This window comes from Equus caballus, chromosome 1, assembly GCF_041296265.1.
Source record: "Equus caballus isolate H_3958 breed thoroughbred chromosome 1, TB-T2T, whole genome shotgun sequence".
Taxonomy (NCBI): Eukaryota; Metazoa; Chordata; class Mammalia; order Perissodactyla; family Equidae; genus Equus; species Equus caballus.
Window position 1 is genome coordinate 4881789 of NC_091684.1, and position 17128 is coordinate 4898916.

At 47.0% G+C, this 17128-nt stretch overlaps 1 long non-coding RNA gene across 1 annotated transcript; it reads left to right on the top strand.

Moving 5' to 3' along the window:
- The first annotated feature begins 106 nt into the window (after nt 1-106).
- Nucleotides 107-15022, top strand: LOC138920701 (uncharacterized). The gene is made up of 2 exons (XR_011432367.1): nt 107-307; nt 12147-15022. It is a non-coding gene; the product is annotated as an uncharacterized lncRNA (long non-coding RNA).
- Nucleotides 15023-17128: the final 2106 nt, after the last annotated feature.

Genomic DNA, 17128 nt, shown 5'->3' on the forward strand with positions numbered 1-17128 from the left:
CGGGGATTGGGCGAGCGGAAAGCGGCGCCGAGGCGCGGGGGCGGGGCCTCGACTGCGGCGGGGGCGGGGCCGAGCACGGGCACCCCCTTTCTGCCCCCGAGCGCTCGCCAGGATCGGAGCATGCCCAGTGCAGGGACGCCGGGCCGCCCCCTCTCTGCGCAGTCTCGCTGGCTGTCCTGCGCCGGCAGGCCGGGGTCCTCCTGCCCTGCTTGTGCGCCCCGCTTCTTCCTCGCGGTTCAGGCTCCGCGCTGCTGCCACTGCAGGCCCTTCCGCCAGCACCTTCCCCACCTCCGCTTCCGCCTCTCAGGTTGTATGCCTCAGTTCACCAGATGTCAGCCCCGTACCCCTTCGTGTATGCCTCCTGCCACGTGCCAGGAGAGGTGTGGAGTCACAGGCCGGGCCTTGAGACACGGCGACAGGTGCACCCAGTACCGTGTTGCTAACTCCCACTTCAGGGGTCTGCGCGACCGGTGCACATGCATTCCCCCGGGCTGCTCCCAGAGGGCAGGGACCCGCGGGACTCAGCGGCCACCAGTGGGATTCCTTGCCAGCAAAGGAGCTTGGGGTCAGCCTCTAGTGCCCATCGTGGGTGGTGGCTGTCCAGGGCTCCTCAGGTGCTGCCAGCTCCCCGTGACTTAGACACTCCCAGGTTCCTGGGCCCTGACGGCCAGGCCAGTCTCAGTTGCTATTCGGTGAGCACATGGGTGCCAGGCACTGCTTGGTGTTGTGCGGACCTTATTATGGGTAAATTGTGTTCCCCCAAAAGATGTGTCCGAGTCCTAACCCCCAGTACTCAGAATGTGACCTTTTGGAGACAGGATCTTTACAGAGATAAGAAGTTAGAATGAGGTTATTGGAGTGAGCCCCTCATCCACTGTGGCTGATGTCATAGGCAGAAGGTCACGTGAAGACAGAGACATAGGGAGAACTCTGTGTGAAGATGGAGGGTGGGGATGATGCATCTACAAGCCAAGGAACACCCGGGACTACCAGAAGCTGGAAGAGATGCGTGGAACACATCAGTCGCTAGAGCCTTCAGAGGGAGCATGGCCCTGTAGACACCTCGATTTCAGACTTCCAGCCTACAGAACTGTGAGACAATACTGTGTGTGTTATTTCAAGCCACTCAGTTTGTGGTACTTTTTATGGCAGCCCTAAGAAATAATATAGACACATCATATCCAACTTCATCGCGGTAACACCCCAAGCAAGTGGTATCCCCCAAAGCTTGAGGGAGGTCAAACACCTGGTGGCAATTTCAGGCCCATATTCTAAGCCACCATGCCATGGACCTCCTAGTTTTTCTGTTTTCTTAATGGGAGAGAAATCTTTGCCTTCCCAGTATGTATAACTCCTCTGCTGGGATTGGGCCAAAATTCATGTCTTGGTGTTTGTGACTCGCATGACCTGACCCAGCATATTAACATCATTAGTAAAAGGTTGTTCAGAGAACCTCTGCAGGCTTTGCCTTGTGACGGGCCTTGGAGACCCTCTACAGGCCACATCATGGATCCTCTCAAGAGCCCCATGGAGCCCACTCCTTGGCTGAAACCCACTTGAACTAGCTGCTCATGGAAAATGAACCAGTACACAGTGGTGATCAAATCAAGGTGCTTTTACTCCAAAATCAAGACACTTTTTCTCCACTGAGCCTGGACACACTCTCAGAATCCTTCTCAGCACTGTTCCAGACAGCCATAAGCATTTAAGCTAAGATGGAGGGAGAACTGAAATACGTTTGCTATTTGTTCTGGTCTTTTCTATTGTGGTCTGTTGTATTTGTTCTGTCTATGTGTTCTGGTCTATTTCTATTTCTACTGCAAAACTTTAGGAAACTCATCAGCTACTCTAATCCTCAATGTCCTCATCGGTAAAGGATTTTTATAATAAGCAACTCTTTGTAGGGCAGGCACAGAGGGGTAATAAACATCAACAACAACAATACACCTGTCCTCTTATCGTCTCTTACTACCAGGACCCAATCAGAGCTTGGATCCCAACAGAACTGAAAAGGAAAATAACACCAAAATTGAATCAGGATGCCTACTAGCATCCTAACAAGTGTACTGTGATGTAGTTTTAGAACTAGCACATAAATCCTACTTCTCTTTTTATCTGAACAGTATTTTAATATGAATTCCTAAACTATTAATAAAAAGGACCAGCTAGCGTTGGCCTCTCTGATTCCCACCCCAGGAAAGAAAGGCCTGTGTGGTGATCCAATGGCCTTTTAGATGGGTTATGTGGCATTGGGGAGGGTAGGAGAGTGTGGCATCCAGGACGTATGATTGGGCCTGGCTGTGCTGACAGGACTCAGTCGCCCTTGCTAAGAGGTTGAGGGACACTGCAGCTGCCTTCACAAGGGGCTCCAGGGTCAGGAGCCAAATAGGGGTCTGGGAACCAAAGGAGGCAGGGGAAGGGCCACCACCCCTGCCCACTGACTGGCCCTGCCAAAGACTAAGACTCTAAAATGGGATATCTCAGACTCTCCGGTGGGCAGAACTAAACTCTGCACGCCCTGCACTTGTTGCTAAGTTCTTTCCTTCTTGGTGATAATTTTCAAAAACAAATCCTTTTCTCAAAAGTTCCCTATGCCTCATTCTCTTGTCCCATTACCCCTGCATCCTCACCTACATGCACTTCCTTTCGTTAAAGCCACACAAGGATAGCTCCACATCAGGGGGGCGGGGGGATAGCCTGGGGTGTAAGGAACACAGGGTGAGGAGATCTGGGCTGTGGTCCTGCCAGCCTCTCACTGTGCAATCCACCTGACTGCTCTGCTTGTAGGAGGACAGCATTGCACTAGACGGGTGAGGTTCCTTTGGGGTTTCCCATCTTCGAATTAATAATTCGTATCCCTTTCGTCTCGGGACACCGATTCCCATGAATGACTTTTTACAAGAGAGGTGGAAAACCACAGGAGTGCGTGCTCGACTTTACTCTGGCTTCTTCCCGGGCCTGCCTGGATGTCCTTTACGATCAGCCGGCTTTCTTGTGAGCACCGGGAACGATGTTAATTTGCTTCCTTCTTTAAACATCCAAACGGATACCTTTCAGGTTATACAAATGAAAACGCGACATGTGATTGCTTCCAGTGATTTGCAACCTAAGAAATTTGTTTAATAAGCCTCTCTCTCCAAGCTACTTTTGTGACATGAGAGACCGTTTACAACAAAGCTGTCTTCAGTAGTCAAACTTAATCCTTACTACCCTGCCTTTGGGAAAAGGAGGGATTTTATAACGATCACATAAAACCTTGTGTGGTTTGAAAGCCCCAAACTCCGGACAAACGTGCGAGGGTCATGTAACAAAAGAAACATATTACGGAGCTCACCACTCTGAGTATTTCACACACGGTTTTCCTTTAGGATGGCATCCCCAGTGGAGAGCTCGCGATTAGCACCATCGATTTTCTCAGCCCCCTATGTTCCTGTAAGGGTTGGAGCCAAGAGCCAGCCACAGTCAGCACCTTGGACCTGGGTGGTACAGCCAACCAGCGTGTGATGCAGGGGGCCCAGAGCATTGTGGTGGAGGGTGGGGGCCTTCAGAACCAGGAGGTGGGCGCTAGCTGTCTCTGATTACACTCTGATCCACACTAGTTCTCCACATAGCTGGAGCTCGTAGTACAATTGCAACAGGGGTGTCATCTACAAGTGGGCAAAAGAAAGGGCGGGAAGGATAGGCTTCAGACTCCACCCTCACACAGAGGGTGAAGGGTGGGTGCAGGGTGGGAAAGGGGAGCAAGGTGCCACCGTACCTGGAAGGTTGTGCATGCTTAGCTCTTGCATTCCTACAAAGAGTCAGAAAACCCTTCTGCCCAGGGTCCCTGAGTGTTGCTGCTGAGATCCAGAACCCCTTCAGGCTCACCTTGGGCTGGGGCTCTGCCAGAGGTGGCACAAGGATTCCCATTCCGAAGACTCTCACTGAGACCTGCTTTTGCTGGCCTGGTTGGTGCAGGGCTTGAAGATGCTGTGCTTAATGCGACTTGTTACAGCTCTCACAGCACTCCCAGTTGAATGGTTTCGACAGATAAAGAAATGGGGTTTGCAGTCTGGGACAGTGAGCATCTACCCAGGATATGTCCTAGGGGTAGTGGGGGTGCAAAACAGAGCCTCTCCCTGCAGTGAGGACCCCTTCCACAAGCCCTTTCCAAGAGTCCCTATGTGCCTGACCGCGTGCTGCCTGTGGCCCCACGTCGAGGGGGCATGTAGAGCAGCCAGGGCATCTGCTGGAGTTGAAGGAATAGTGGAAAGGAAGGCCTGAAAGAGAAAATGCATGGCACCTGCGTTCTATTAGGGGAAACACCCACACAGGTAAAGGAACACTGTTATTTGTGGAATTTGGATCCAGTTGTCCAGTAATCGTTGGCCGAAGATCATCCCAAATTTTAGATAGCGCTTCCTTCCAAAATATGGCGACCTTAGATAACTGAGTATCCAGGGAAGGGATGTAATATATGTAAACAGTTAATACAGTTCAGCTCTTCCGACATCTATGTCATTGGGTAGATTGCCTTAGAGAGCTGCTTCTGCAAATGTGAAGGCTTTGGGGGAAGTTTTCTCAGCCTGCGCTGGGCTATTTGAGGGTGGATCACTCAGGACCAGGAATTTTGTTAGATGTTGGCCTTTTTGAAAGCAGCGCCTACACTCATTACAAAGTGTTTCTGATCCATTTTCAGGAAGCGCTCTGTTTGTAACACGTTGTTGGCAGTTTGGGCAGAGTCTTTTAAGTGGTGTGAAGTGCTGGGGAGTGTGCACTTGGGCTGGGCTGCCAGGAGGAGGTGGGTCTCCCGCCTCCTCTGCCCTTCTGGGAGGAGCCAGAAGTGCCTGGATTTTTGTGACTTGGAAATTAAAGCAAGAGGCATGGGGATTTTGATGCTGAGATCGTGATTTGTCCTCATTCGCCTCTGCCTGGGAAACTACAAATGAGAATTAAGGTAGGAAAACTAGCCATACCAAGGGTTCTGTCTCAGCCTTCATAATATGAAGCTGAAGAATAAGTGGTTGTAGTTCCTCCGAGGGGAACTTCTTCAGTCTTGACCTAGTGCACTGAGTCATTGATTTCAAATAACAAGAGACAAAATGGGAAGAGCCAATCAGCATGTGAGCAGCAAAATTGGTCTTGGGGATGGTGCGAGTGGTTGTCTGTCCCATTGTCAGTTGGTTGGTAGCATGAGATCACCAAGTTTAATCCAGGGAGTCAGGAATGACAGAGTGACGGGTCCTGGGAGTGGACCCTCCATCTGTCTCACCAGCAGCCACTGGAGACGAAGCCCTCCTTGGTCCAGGAGGCTGCTGGGCAGGAATAGGTGGGGAAGGTAGGAGGGTTGTGAAGCTTGAGTGTGGCCACTCCCCAGGGAGGGGCATTGTGAGGTGGCCTTTGCTGGTTGTCTGGGCACTTTCTGATGCAAATGGAGGAAGCCAGGCCCAAAGGGCCTTTATTAGGAAGTAAACTGGTCCAGCTCGGGAAAGTGAAGGAAGGAGGCTCCAGGACATCAGAGACTGGGGTCAGCTCTCCTCTCTTCTTCAGCTCCAGGCATGACTCTCAGCATTACATCCTTTCAGCTCTGCTTCCCCAGAGTTGAAACAAATTCTCTCTCCAGCTTCCCCTGAAAAAATCCGAGGGAAGGGCTCTGATTGGCCCAGCACAGGTGACTATGCCGAACTCTGATCCAATCACAGTGGCCAGGGGAATGATGTATCATCCCAGCCAGTCACATGCACCTGTGTGGCCAGGAGAAGAGGTGTGATAAGGGAAGGGGGGCAGGATAAGGGCAGGATTACCATGAGGTAGGGAGCCACCAAGCTGTACCCAACCTGCTCAAAGTGACGGAGCACCTCTGTGTGCCAGGCCCAGGCTCTGCACTACATGCTCACATGCTGCCTCTTCAGTCTTCAACTGTTCATCACCAGCTGTGTGTGAACAGGTGGAGGGGTGCGGCAGGAGGGGTGGCGCTCTGCTTCCAGCAGCCTCCTCTCCCCCATGGCAGTTAGAGGTGGTCTCTGCCATTAAATAAGGGCCCAGATGAATATGACTCTGTGTAGCGGAGCCTGCTACAAAGTCTGTGGACTAGGGGACCGTTTCATGAGGCTGGACAGTGGAGACAACTTGGTGCCAGCCCAGGACACTCTCCTAGAGTCAGAGACCCCCCGCACCAAGGTCAAGCAAAGCATTGCCAAATCTGTGGCTCAATTCTTTGTCTTAGGAATTAATCTTAGGAATTAGATTCATTAAATTACTCAGGCACTAGAAAGATAGGTCTCATAGAAATCAATATAATAATAATACCTGAAAATTATCAATGGCTTTTTAGGTGGCAGGCCCTGAACTAGGTACTTGATGCTCATCGTCTTTTTGCATCCTCACGATAACTATAAAAGGTAGGCAATATCATTATCATAGTTTTATAAATGAGGTATCAGAGTGGTTGGGTAACTTGCCAAGGTCACAAAGCAGTGAGTGATAGAATCATTTACACCCAGGCTTACTGTGTCTTTGATGTGCAGAAGCAGTGGGAAAAGGAGAAAGTATTTACCAAACCTCGTGGGTGACATTCATGGCTCTTTCCTGCAAGCTCTACCCTCTGCTTTGTATGAGAGAAATCTCCCCTCAGTCATCGTGGTGGACCAATCAGGTTCCTGCCAGGGTGACTGTTCAGTTATTTCCTGCTGGAGCACCAAGCCGGGACCACATGGCTCTGGGATCATTGTGGTGATCTTTACCTAGAGGAGATCCCATAGTGATAGAAACGGCCCAGGCCACACTGTTGAACCCCTGGATCCAGCCAGATCTGAAGGCAGCTATCCCTGGACTTTCTACTTCTGTGTGACAATGAATTCTTTTGTTTGAATAAGCAAGTCTGAGTTGCATTTCTGTCATTTGTAACCAAGAGTCTTGAACAGTACGTGTCCCCCAGACACCATGCAACCATTTTTATTTATGTTATCCTGTTAAAAACTTAGAACTTTGTGAGATGAGTATTATTATACCCATTTTATAGGTGAGGAAAGTGAGGATTGAAAAGGTCAAGTTACTTGTCCAAAGCCACTCAGCTATGAAATGACAGAGCTAAGACTTACATGAAGTTACTGATCCCCAAGGATCAATATTCCTAAGAATATTCCCAATTCCTGAGACTATAGGATTAAGGAGGAGAAAGGAAAAAGGAAAAAGGAGGGAGCGAGAAAGAGAGAGAGAGACAGAGAAAAGACTGTGTTAGCATTTTTGAATTGAGGAATTTAAAATCTTTTGGTGGCAAGTCATGATGGAGTATTTCCAGGGCTTAGGAATTTTATCCTGCTATTTGTTCTTCAAATAAAAGAATCAGAGTTGCTGACTTAGTTTAAACCAGCTCCAAAGACTGCAGAGTTGACTGCTGATTAAAGACTTGTCTTTCTTGGTCTGAAAAGGGAATAGCAGATATGACTTCCCTGAATGTGTTGCATCTTGCAAATTTGATTTTCGTTTGTAGCGCTTGAGAATGTCAATGACTGGAAATGTAACTTGATTATTAACAAGCTAGAAGTAGTAACTGAGTATTCGCTTTGGCATCTACCCCGTGCTTGGGTGATAAAAATAAAACAGAAGTCTAAATATGAAATTAATGGTGATTTTGGAATCATTAGTCTTGCAGTTTGTCTGGTCACCCCAGACTAGGGAGTCCGTGGGCTAATTCCAAAGTACGAGGGGCTCCCAGATTAATCGACTCTCTAAATGACAGCAATGTGAAAGGTTGCTTTTGCTTCAGCGTGCTTCACCATTTGTGAATTGAGCCTGAATCTTTTAAGAAGTAAACAAATTCCAGCCATTTTATTTCTGCTCTCTTTCAGAGATGTGCAATCATTTTTAATGGTTTAATCTGTATTACATGGCATCTTTCAAGTCCTCATTGTTTCATTTTCTTTCAGTTCTGCTATCTAAAACTTTTTTTCCAACTCATTTTTTCTGATTATTTGTTCCTTCATACATATTCTTCAGCTGAAGGCCTCTGCCTGCTGAACGCGAGGGAGGGCTGACGACAGGGATGGGGGTAATGTTCGGGAAGGAAGGAGCCAGCCTCCTCTAACCTTGTTAGCCACAAAAGATTTTCAGATTTCCATCGACTTAGCAATGAAGCTATTGGAATTGGGTTCAAGCCTGCATCTTGCGTCGGTGGAAATGGGTATTGTGATTGCTGTGTTGAAATGTGTGCTCAAATGCACTGGGAGTTTTATACTATTTTTCAAACTTCCAAATAGATAATGTCGGAACATTTCTGAAATGGGATACTAACATCAAGATATACTGCACCAATCAACAAACATCAGGCAGAGCAGAGCAGAAGGAGGGGTCTCGGAGACTACTGGAGAATTTCCATTTCCATTCCCTGTGTCAACAGCTTGGCAACTTCCCTCCTAGATTGCTTTATGGCGGCAGGAGAAATTCTCAGTTGGCTCCCTGTGCTCTACTCAGCTCCGTGTTCAAAAGCCAAGGAATTAGATATGCTGTCGTTTACAAAACTGTTTATGAAAGTATCTTTTTTGAATTGTTCAAAAGTCCAAAACAAGTCAAACTTTGACAGTTTAAGACAAGAGCAAGAGGGTCGTGGTGATCTCCGGAGGGCCGTCTCGGCAGTTGGAGGCTCTTGTTGAAAATGCAATTTCTTTTCTGAGAATTCCTTGCAGCCTATGATGCTTCGTTGGGAACTTTTGCCTTTTTGAAAAGATTTCTTCACTATGAAGCAGCTGACAAAGGTCATATTATGGATATGTTTCTGGGATGATAACACTTTGATTAGATATGCAAGAATCCTCTGTCCTTCCCCAGGATGCCATATTCTAACATTCTCCATTATTTTAAGAAAATCATGTAAGTTGATACTATTCTGCAATAAGAACTTGAATTTTGTGGCTTATTTTCTTTTCTGTAATGTGCCAGCACCGTGGGCATCGTTGCAGAGAATAAATGACTCTTCCCCAATAAACCAAATGCCTAAAGAAGCCCCTGGAGGAGACAGGGATGTCCATAAAAGTTGAAATGGATTTCATAATATGGTATTCAATTTAGTATAATAAGTAGAATTCAAAAATAATCCAATCCCCCAAATGAAAATACCTCTGCTACTAATCAAAGGGAGGTTGGCGTTATACCAGAACCAAGCAGATATGGTTAATATGTGCCAAAACGTCTTTATTAAATTACCTATTTTCCTCCATTTAAGTCATTGGTTACCTGAAAAATTAGGAATTTCTCTCTTTCTATTTCTCTCTCTCTCTCTAAGCTTGAAAAATTAGCTCCTTAAAGACAACTACCAGAAAGCATTTATCAAAGGGCCAATTCTGGTTCTGCAGCTTATCGAGAAAAAGTCTGGGTGTGCACTTTTGCATTTCCTCCTCAAAGATTCTCAGTAACAGAAATATCTCAAAAATGATGCCAGGAAGCTGACATCATTAATTGTTCTCTAATACTGGCATTGCTGTGAAAAATAAAGCACCAATGCTCCGCATTCGAAGGCAAAGTGAGAAACTGTTTAGAATTTTGATAGATGACATCAGGGTGCACAGAAGAAAAAGTGGGCACTTAGAGGCAGATGGAAATACCCAGAGAATGATAGCAACGGGCTCTCAGTCCCTGTACCACTGGGTTTGATGAAAAATCAGCGTAAAGACAAGAGAGCGAGGAAAATGAAGAAAGATGAGGAGACCTTCAATCCACAAAGGTGTTAAAACGCATGGTTTCGACCAATGTGATGCTTCTAAACGACGTTCCCAGAAATCAAGATGATCTAATAAACGCTGCAAAGTACATATTTACCAACATAAAACACATAAATCTCATTTTGGAAACCGAAGGTTTGGGAGTTTATTTTAAATTCTTTTTTTTTATTGTGTCTCTAAACTTTTATTAACGTAGAAATGAAAATAGTTGGCACGTAATCTGATGCAATTTAATGATTATGCTTTCACAAAATGTTCATGCATCCACATTTTATTTCGTTCTTAAGCAAAATGATCCTTAAGCATTAAGACGATTGGAATGTCTAATTCAAAAGATACTTTGGTAATAAATTTAATAATTTTTTTTAATTAGCAACCAAATGCCAGTTTTTCCACGTGTGCTCCCTCGCCCCTCCCCACCGGGGTCAAGGGACCCAGTGTTTTCAGGCCGTCCCTGAATTCTTTGTCCAGTGATTGGAACTGATGAACTCTAGCTTCCTTTGAGCCAAACTCTGCCAACAGAGACTTCCACTTGTGTTTGTTATGGAGCCAAAAATAACCTTCAAATAATTAAATTCCTTAGTTTGTTTTGGTGGCACGAGAAGATGCAAGTGGAAGATGTCCCCGTGCCCTAGGACAAGCTCCAGAGAGGACTCTGGAGACCTTTTGTTCATCCCAGTTCCGGAATTTCCTGGCTCAATGCCTTCTGCAAGTTCCTTACCTGCACAAAGGCTCAGTCTCACTGTCTATAAAATGGAGACAACCATGCCTCACTCACTGAGGTTTGCAACTGAATGTGAAAATGGGAGGGAAATGCCTTCCACAATAACCCCTAGCCACACCAGGGGCGGAGTCGCTGGCTTCCTTTGGAGAGGAGGACATTGTGCTAGCTGTGGACCCTTATAACACTGTGGGCAGGGCTTTAGAGTTGTTCAAATGCTTCCACATCAGTCATCAGTTTTTCCCATAATAACTTCAAGGGCCAGTTTTCACCTCTCTCTTGACTCCAGGCATGGTCCGCAGTGGCCTCTTTTGCATCTCACCGAAGATGCCCTTCCTCCGGAGTCCCGGGTCTCTGTAAAATGTCACCAGCAGCCTCAATGCTCCATGCAGCCCTGACCCTTGGGGCACGTGATGCAAGCCTGTCTTTGCAGACCGTGCACTGCAGTGTCGTTATTTCTGCAACTGGACTAGAGGCCCATTGGGAGCAGCACTGGTCTTACTGATATTTGGATCTCTAGTCTGGGCACATACGAGGAGGCAACAAATAGTAAGAGTTAATTTATTGATTACATAAAAGAACGAATAGGTGGATAATGGTCATGTTTATAGTTAGACAAAATTGGAAACACAAACTCTGGTAGAAATCCACTTGTCTTTTGTTCTGATACCAGCTGTGGTTTCTTCCTAAAAAACACATTAAGTACTAAGTCTGCCCTTTTCTCCAGTCCTACCCACAGGGCCTTCATTTAAACCTGACCCATCTCCTCCGTGGATGACTTCAGGACGTTCTACCTGGTCTCTGCTGCCAGTTTCCCTTTCCAGACCAGGCCACATGTGCCCAAACTCAGTCTGATGAAACCTTGGCAAAGTCAAGGATCCAGGCCCTGCCCAGCCCGGTCTTAGACTTCCTCTGAAGTTTACCTCCCAAGCATCCCCGAAGGACTCACAGCTCCAGCTAAACCTGGAGGCAAGACAACGCACTTCCATGGCAGTGCGTGTTCCTCTCCAGTCCCCGCCGTGGGGGAATAGAACGATGTCCTTGTAAAGAGCAAGGCTGTGACTTGCTCACTTGTGCACCTCAGTACCTAGAGCAGAGTCTGATGCAGAGAGGGGTTTAATCAACATTTGATGGAGAAACAAACAGATGAGTGAAGAATCCCAAGAAACACTTAAGAGCTAATGCTATGACAGAACTGGATATTAAACTCCACGGGCTGGGATGGTCCAGGAAGGCTTTCTGATGGAGTCAGGACTCAAAATGGAGCAGAGAGGGAACTAGCCTGGGACTCAGGGAGGAGTGGAGTTGGGAAAATCAGTCTAGAATGAAAGTGAGGATGCTGGGGAGGGGATGACTCCAGGAACTGGGAGGTCAAGCAAAGGTTGGACTGCATGCAGTGGTCAGAGGGAGCCAGCGTAGGTTGTTGGGCCAGGGAAGGATGTGGGAGAAAAGTCTAGAGTTTCTGGCTGGGGGCACTGGTCATCCATCTGTCTCACCTAAGACAGGACTGGCTCTCCAAATCGCGGGGGACAGGGACGATGGCCAGCTTGTTCCCATGAGCAAGAAAAACCTTCAGGGGAAAGAAGGCCTCAAAGAATGGCTAGTGTTATAAAAAGATTTTTTCCTTGTCAAATCTATGGGGGAAATATGTGTACAATAGCTGTAGTAATACAGTGATTATTAGTCCTTACTAATTTATTTTCATGTTTTAAATTTTCTTTGGAAATCAGGACTCCGTCTGAAAATGGCGACTCTATGGTGCACGGGGAGGATTTTCCCTGGCACTGCTCTCCTCCGTCGCTCCACAGCCGATGACTCCAGCGCAGATTAAAAGCTGCCATTTAAGGGAGAGAATTCGTTGGGACGACGTCGCCAAGCCACTGACAATGTCACAGAAACATACTTTCCACATCTGGGTCCTGTGTTTTGACTTCATCTAATTCTTAAACTGGACAAGCTTATTAATACGAAGACTGTGGCTCTTTCTGAATGCAGAATCAGAAACCACTCCTTTTAAAAAAACCTGTGGACAATCTTTCCAACCATAAAATCACTTCCATTCTCCAACCAACAAGTTTTCAAATGGATTTTGTAAATGTGCAAGAACTCAAAGCAAATCTATTAAAAAAAAAAAAGAGATGTCAGGCTGAAAATAAGGAAAATCAGAGTGGGAGAAGAGAATGCAGCCTGTGTGTGCCCCCCTGGCCTTCACAGCACCCTGTTCTTGTGATGAACCAGCACTCCTCCCCATAAACTCTAAGTCATTCTCACCTTCCCAGGAGTTTGTAAGTCAGACAACTGTTAAGGGGACCAACTCATAATATTACTGCAAAATTTCACAGTTGAAAGTCAAATAGCAATGATTTTGCTCTGCCAGCCTGACACCACCTTGACCATGTGGATTAAAGTCCCTGGGCAGCGAGCATGAGCATATAAAGTGTGGCCAGTGATGTTGGTGCAAGCAGCTCTGCAGTTTAAAATGTGCCAGAACGTGGTCATTGAGGGCATCCATGTACTTTTTCTTGATCAAAATTCTATACATTGTGATAAGTGGAGAATTCGTGCCAACAACAACAACAACACAAAACCCCCACCAATTATGCTGTGTGTCTGGGTTCCCCAGAGAAACAGAAGGTATATATAGCAGGAATTGCTCATGTGATTATGGAAACTGAGAAGTCCCAGGATCTGCAGTTGGCAAGCTGGAGACCCAGGAGATTCAAGGGTGTAAGTTCCAGCCTGAGTCTGAGTCCTAAGGCAGGAGAAGACCAGTGTCCCAGCTCACAGAGTCAAGCAGAGACAACTCCCCCTTCCTCGGCCTTTTGTTCTAGCCAGGCCTTCAATGGATTGGATGAGGCCCACTCACACTGGGGAGGGCACCCCGCTTTCCTCAGTGCGCTGATTCAAATGTTAGCATCATCCAGAAACACCCTCCTAGACACACCCAGAATCATGCTTAACCAAATATCTGGGCACCTTGTGGGCCAGTCAAGTTGATATATGACATTAACCATCACATACTGGTGTTTAAAGGCATTAAGGATCATTTCACAAATGTGTTGGCTATTTTCACGCACTCCTCCACCATCTATGATAGACCTCACAACCAGAGACCCTCTGTGGAACCTCAGTTCTTGGCCTATTTCTTAAAGATGTTCTCATGTGTGTATAGATGCTGGATGCTGCAAGTATATTCACTGACACTCCCTGATGAGACCTAAGGAAGGCCTTCATTTTCCTTGCATCTATATAGTCTTAAAATAAGAGCTACCATTTGGATATTGAAATGTGTAGAGAATTAAACCTCTTAAGAAATACTCACTGTGCTTCTTATTGTTTCTGAGGGGGAACTCTACATCTACTGACCAGCACTCTTGTTCTCTTCTCCCTGGTCCTTCTGTTCTTCCTTCCTCCCTTTCTTCTGCAAGTTGAGCACCCACCGTGGGCACAGTAATGTGAAAGCAGACTCGAGCTGCAAGAAAGGAGAAGACATTCCCTTGTTCATCATCTGGCTCCTTCGTTCCTTCATTCATCATTCGTTTTGAAAAAAAAATCGTCTCTCATTTGGCTGGCAAGGAGGTGATAACAGATCTGAAACGTATTAAGGTGGCACAGAGAATGAAGTTTGGACACGTGGTGAAATAACAAGTGAGCGGGGTAGAGGAGGAAAGACTTGCTAGGTGTGCAAAGTCTGTTGACTGAGGAGGAAGTCGGGGGTGCAACGGACTTGGCACTGGTCGGGCAGGACCAACCCCCAAGCCACACATTCTCATTGAAGTCCCTCAAGTCTGACACCTTTCAGGCCCCGGGAGCCCCTCAGTGTCAGTCCTAGTCGTGGTCTGAGTGCCATGGAGGTCTGTGGTGCAGCCACAGCCAGGGTTGGAGACAGACACCGCTTCTGAGTGTGGGGAGGAGCTGAGCAGCGAAGAGCTTCAGTGAGAGCAAAGACAAATGGATTAACTTGTCAAATCCCTCTTTTCAGCGAGAATGTAATAGATTCATGTGAAATGAAGTATCAGTGCCTGGTAGTGCCTAGTGTCCACTTGTTTACTCACCTTCCTATTCCGATTTGTGACTCCAGAGGCACCTACAGACGAGCGTGGCCTTCACAACAGCGGGACGTGGCTGCTGAGGAGCCCCGTGTGCAATATTAAGCGATTCAGTCTCAAATTTGCATACGTGTAAGTCCAAACACGGGGGCAACTGGATGAACGATGCCCAGGGGAATCACAAATCATTTCATTTTTTTTATCAGAATATTTCATGTTTTAATTAAACTTTAAAAAATTTAAATAAAAATTTCAGCTATAATTTTAATTTAATAATTAAAACGTTTTGCTTTTTAATTTTAATAGCTAATTTTGAGTTTTTGAAGCAAAATACATGAAAAATAATTTAAATTTATTTGTCGTTTACATTTCATTTACTTTTGTGACCAAAATACATTCAAATTTTATACACTTGAGTGCAATTCAGTTTTCAGTTCTTTATATCATTAATGTTACTAGAAGACAAAATATATGAAAATCTTGACTATACAATATAACTAATGATTGTACTGAAATGAGACAAGAAAAATAAATTTTATGAAAAAAGTACACACTAATTTATGAATTATAGAAGTCTTTGCTTTTTTACTTACTCCAACATTGCTGGCCCGTGAATAGAACCCCCAACATGTGCAGTAAGTATTAATTCAGTCATTGACATTTTGCCAACTTTCAGCAGTATAAAAACCACAGCTTTTCACATATTTTTCTATTTCATCATCATGAAAGCTGGAGGATAGAAAATACTTAACAGTTTGCGAGCTCGATTTCTACTTCTTCCCAAGATTTAGGCTCCAGGCTAGGGCCCTGTGGCTGACTCTGGCTCCAGGCCCCCGTGCCGAGGGCACCGCTGCCTCGCACGCTCAGGGCGCATGTCTGGGAGTCCTGCTCAAGTCCTCTCTTTCAAACCCCTCATCTGGTATGGCAGGAACACCTGTTGGCTCGAGCTTCAAATATATCCAGAGCCAGCCCAAGTCTCCCATCTTCTCTGTCATCATCTGTCACCTGGCCACTCGAAACCAGCCTCATAGCTTCCACTCCCCTCTGCAGCCAGTTCCCACGGGCAGCCAGAGTGGACCTTTAGTGCAGCCATTGACGTGGCTCCTGTGCTGAGAACACTCTTTGTGCCCTACCTGCCCCATTCCTGTCCTTTCCCTTCCTCGCCTGCCTCTACCTTCCACCCACCCTGACCACATCCCTTCCCTTCCTCCCCTCCACTCCCCCCCAAACTGCCTTAGGGCTCCTGCACAGGCTGTTCCCTCTGCCTGATGCTGTTCCCTCTAGCATCTTGGCTACCTCTCACCTCCTTCAACTCTCTGCTCAAATACTGCCTTCTTCCGGAGGCCACACCTGAGCACCCTACTTTCAGCGGCTCATCCTTCCTCTGTGCAGCCCTCCCTGAGCTGCCCATCCACCGGAACTGCTCTGATTCTTCCTGTAGCCTGGTCCTCCTTCCACAGCGCTCTGTAACTGACTTAATCATTACCTGTGTTTTCTGACCATTCTCACTTAAAGATAAGCTCCACGAGGACAAAGATTTCTGTCTGCTTTATTCATTGGGGTATCCTCGCATATGTTGATGCCTAATAAATATTTATTGAAGGAGTGAAAGTGAGCAAAAAAGTGTTCTTCAGTGGGGAGCTAAGCTCAGTGCAAGGAGAAGGGACTAAGGTGGGATTTGGGATCCTAGGAGCAGAAGACCCCTCTCTTCAGACAGGATTTGAAGTCCATCATATCAACAGACACAGGCATTGGCGGGCTGGTTACTGAAGAGGGTGGTACGAGGGCTCCCAGGCTCCGTGGAGGGCTATCTGCAAAGCCCTGGGCTGGTCCAGACCCCTCGGGAACAAAGAAAGACTGGAAGACCCAGAGAACAGGAGAGTCTTCACTCAGGTTTTGCAGGTTGCTGGGAGGAAGGCCTGGTGGTACCTGAACTGCCCCTCAGACTGCTGCCCTTTCTGTCCCGCTGGCCTGGAGGGGCTCCCATGCAGCCGGAGTGGAGATCCGGCAGGCAAAAGGAAGGGAGCCCCTGGTCCTGAGCAATGGAACAGCCTGAGGCAGAAGACGCAGTAGAATTGCTTGCCTGGTGACCTGGGATCCAAGCTGGGAGAAGGCTCACTCCAGGACCCCGCCAGCTGCAGCAGGGCCAAGGCAGTCAGCCCATCGCAGCTCCTGCTGTGGCCTCCTAGTATATCCAGATTGAGCAAATAAAAACCCAAGACATCCAGTTAAATTTACATTTCAGATACACAACAAGATTTTTAGTGTAAATATGTCCCGAATGTTGTCTGTATAGTTTATCTGAAATGCAAAACTACCAGGGTATCCTGTGTTTTATCTGGCAATCCTGTGTCCAGGCCTCCGAGAGGGTGCAGGGGCCCATCTTCATCACCCATCTCCCAGATCGTCTCCTTCCGCAGGCCCAGGGGTGCAAAAAGAGTCAGAGGTCCAGCCACCCCCCTTTCTTTGGCTCCAGGTAATTGAAGCCCCTTCGTCTTTTCTTAGGGGGATCCTCTGACCCCCAGCGCTGGGCTCTTCCAGACAAAGCCTGCCTGGGGCTCAAATTCAGGCCATGTCTGAAACACTGAGAGGAACATTTAACTTTTCCCTGGGTAAGGAGGCCCTCACTCAGAAACGTCTGGCTGTTCTTCCTGGGAGATAGA